This window comes from Pogona vitticeps, chromosome 4 (assembly GCF_051106095.1).
Source record: "Pogona vitticeps strain Pit_001003342236 chromosome 4, PviZW2.1, whole genome shotgun sequence".
NCBI lineage: Eukaryota > Metazoa > Chordata > Lepidosauria > Squamata > Agamidae > Pogona > Pogona vitticeps.
This window is the reverse complement of record NC_135786.1, coordinates 183,671,057-183,675,074: the sequence shown is the minus strand read 5'-3', so window position 1 is coordinate 183,675,074 and position 4,018 is coordinate 183,671,057. Positions and strand designations below refer to the sequence as shown.

At 44.2% G+C, this 4,018-nt stretch overlaps 1 long non-coding RNA gene across 1 annotated transcript; it reads right to left on the bottom strand.

Moving 5' to 3' along the window:
- Nucleotides 1–467: 467 nt before the first annotated feature.
- LOC140706908 (uncharacterized) lies at nucleotides 468–3,151 on the bottom strand. The gene is made up of 2 exons (XR_012086832.2): nucleotides 3,026–3,151; nucleotides 468–603 (listed from the first exon to the last, which is right to left on the bottom strand). It is a non-coding gene; the product is annotated as an uncharacterized LOC140706908 (long non-coding RNA).
- Between the last annotated feature and the right edge of the window lie 867 nt (nucleotides 3,152–4,018).

Genomic DNA, 4,018 nt, shown 5'->3' with positions numbered 1-4,018 from the left:
TAAAAAATTCTTCTGGTTTCATGTTCAACCCAAACAGAAGACTTTTATGCCACACGTGGAAATTTTTTTGACAAAGTCCTTAGGAGAACTCCAGGAAAAATGAGTTGCATAAATGTAAGGCTGCCAAGAATGTCTTTCACCAAATTGACATTCGTCATTTAAACAAAGTACAGAAATTGTGCGGTAAACATTTTTTATTTTTCCTTCTATTTTGCCTCTCTTACACTTACAGCTGTTTGCTGTTGTTAAAAGTAGTGTAATAAATGAGTGTACCCAGCAAAGGTATGTACTGGATACAGAAAATCCAATAACCTATTGTCTTAACCTAAGCTCACTCACATATCGAGCTTGCCCAAGAAAGTTTTAGTGCACTTCCAAAAGGATATGGGTTCAGTTTTTGATTCTTCTTCTTCTTCTTCTTCTTCTTCTTCTTCTTCTTCTTCTTCTTCTTCTTCTTCTTCTTCTTCTTCTTCTTCTTCTTCTTCTTCTTCTTGCATGTAGCATAATCTGACCTCTTTTATTTCATGTAATGAAGTACATGCAGAAACATTATCAGTTTCATCTCCCCCTACCTTGTGGCCTGAAGAAGGGTTTCTCTAGAACCTGAAACAAAGAAACGAAACCAGAAAGATTGTCCACTACATTGTAACATTTTAACCAGACCTAAGAAACACATTATCTTATGTTTATTTTTGGATTTCTTCAGTATTAAAAGAGTTCTACAACCAACTGGCAGCTAGCAAGAACACCATGATGTTTCTAATATTCAGTGTATACGTTTAATTGAAAAATTACAATCCACCTAGTCATTACATAAAACTGACATTTCCTTCATCTTCCACCACAAATCAAAGGAAATAACTATCCTTAAGAAACACCAGAGAAGCACAATTATGGAAAATAGTGCTATTTTGTTCCTTTTGGGTCCCTAAAGGGTGGAGAAAAACAGAGCAGACAGCAGCTGCCTGATCTAATATTATGTTACTCTTATTACAAGGAAGCGATTGTCAGTTCACAATCTTTCTTTCTCTCATTAGACAAAGTCCTTATCTATCTCAGAACTTTGAGATATAATTCAAATGTGTTTTCAAATGTGTTTTCGACGCAGTTTTCAGCACAACTCCCAAATAGATTTCACTTTGGCAGGATATTAGATCAAGCCAGATATTTACTATATAAAGGCATGACAAGGTTTCCTGTTATTTTGATTAGGTCACTGTTAACACTTAGTCACTCCAAAAAGAACATAGTGATTGCTTCAATAAATACATTAGATTGATGGTTTGTTTTGGAGAATTAGAAGTACATAATAATTCACTATTTTTTGAGGATATAACTATTTTTATTTCTTTTCAGGATATGTGTGCACGTGCGCATAGCAGGCACAGGTTATAAAATTGCAATATGAAAATTTTAGGATTAAATTGGATGTTGTTTTTTTCTCACTAAGAAGCAGACAATAACTGAAATAACAGCCAGGAAGAAAGCTTGTGTCATGCTTCTAACCAGGCATTTTTAAAAATAAGCTATGTAAGTCTGATAAATGTTCATATCATTCCAATTAAGGGAAGAAATCTGTTCTATTGGTCAGTACTTTGAGAACTGAAAGCAAAAAATTGTTGACAATTTAAGTGTTTGTTGTTGGAGGAAAAACAGAGGATCTTGTGGCACCATAAAACAGGGGTGGGAAAAAGGCTATTTGCAGATGGCATGCAGACCCCACTGAGTCCTTCAATGCCCCCTGACCCAATTAAGTCCCCCCACCAAAAGAGGAGGGTGGGTAAAGAAATGTTTGTTTTTTTGTATGAAACAGATCAGAAGCTACCTCAGACCTGAAATCCTTCCTCTGAAAGTCCAGAATCAAAAACTTTAGGAAGCATCTCTCCATTTCTTGTTAGGATTTTTTTTAACATGAGGTAGGAGACAGCTAGTATTGTCCCGAGAAAATTTGGCCTCCAAACCCACCAAATTTGCTTTATGTGGCATAAATTTTCATGGACTGTAGTCCACATATCAGATGCTGAGTACATCCTGGTACAACACAGTAATTTGTACATAGACATTATGGGGAGAGGGTAGAAGGTAGCCCATGGGCCACAGGCAGCCCCCAGGATTTATATACCCTCTTGCCCCTCCCAGGACTTCCTAGATTCCCTCCCAAGACATGTGACACGACATTAAAACAATGCACAGGCTTCCCTGCACCTTATTTACACCATGCAACCAAGTAAGTCAAAACTGCAAGTAAATGTTTTGTGACTTCTGGTTTTTCTTTTTTTCCTTTTTTTTTTCCTTTTGGAGGGGAGTGCTACTTGCAGCCTCCCATGGGTATTGGAAAAGGAACTTGGCACCAAAGACTTTCCAACATCTCTGGCCTATAGACCCTAATGCTTGCCACACCCTGATGGAGACAAGTAGCTTGTATTAGTTCTCTGGATAAGCACCAGGCAGATTTTACCTTCACCATGAGTGCACCCCCCCCCATCATCTTCCCTCCCTCCCTGATGTCCATAGAGCAGTCTGATAGCAAATAGGCAATGCTTGGGATAGTTGTTACTTTTTGGCCTGCTGACAGTAGTTTCTGGAGTGTAATTGGTTGTGATAGCTGTGGGATTTGGGGACTTGTAGTCCAACTGCTGTAGGCTTGGGGGCTCAAATATACAGTATTTACATCCCCTGGAGCCATCACTCAGTAGTTATTTTTTTTTTTATTTGATTCCATTTCCTTTCTTCTTGATTGCTCCAAGTGGGGGCAGATCAGGAGGTATCAGCCATCAATCATCACTGGATCTCACAACATACATTGTTTCTAACCTCAGGTACAAGCAGAAACATCATGTTCGCTGCACAGGGAAAGGGGGTAGCTAACCTTTACAGGAAAAGAACAGGGCTTCTTCTCCTTTTAATAGCTGTGCGAAAGAGGGAATCTACAGTATTCAAACGGTCTCTTACAGAAGGTATTAACCCTGACTTTTCGCATTGCCACCCTGTCCCGAAAAGCTCAGAACACCGTAAGAATCTGTACCATAAACAGACAACCCGGTGGTGAGTTCTATCAACCAGGGCATCACAGTGTCGTCTATAAAGTGTCACCCCGCCAACAGCAATGAAGGTTTTATTCCTGTTACTACCAGTCAGGTGCCAGGGGTTGTGCAGTGGCAATTCAATTGTGTGTAAGAGCGGCGGCAGCAGCCTGTGTCCCCTTTTGTTCGTGAAGCATAAGGGCCCTTCTGACGACATAAAGCAGCCTTGCTTTACCACCAAGCTCTTATTTTGGACGCGCGGGCTGCGTTGCGCAAGACTGTTCTTGGAAGAAGAGGAAGGCTCGTCCGGTTCTCCGCCGAGTGGAAAGAAAGGGAGGGCGAGCGAGCGAGCGAGGAGAAGCAGCCGCCAGGGGAACCCCCCGGGGGCAGATGGCTTCAGGCAGCTGCGTTCACTCCCAATGGCGGCACGTGCCGTCTTCGAGGATCCCATCCCACACAGGAGACGGCAAAGAAACCTGCGGATGAAGGCAAAAGTGTCAGCCTGTGCGCCACTCTGAAGTGCGTCCGCACACGCACACACGGGCGGGAGTGGGAAGCCCCCTCCCCCCGGCTTGTTCGTGCGGGCGTGTTGAGGGCGCCAGAACTCGCTCGAGGAAGCCAGCGCCTCGCGCCACGAGGCACTTTCTCACGGGCGCTGGAGTTCTTCGGGTCAATTCCTAAAGGAATGCCATGAAGTCATTGGCGAATCCCACCCCACCCCCCACCCCCGCCGCCCGCCAAAAGTGCGAAACGCGGAAGGGATTGTTGCGCGCGGTTTGGCCAGCAAAGCGGGGGGGGGGGGAGAAGAGAGGAGGCGGGAGGCGGCGAGTCACCCTTCGAGTAGGGATGGTGGGCGTGTGAACGGGAGGGCGGAAACTCGGGAAGAAGAGTGGCGGGGAAGGAGAGAGGGGTGTTGAGCAGGCTTGCGTCAGGGAAGGAGTAGAGCGGGGAGAACCGAAGCGGAGCCGGCAGGGAACCGAACGAGAGGCGAGACA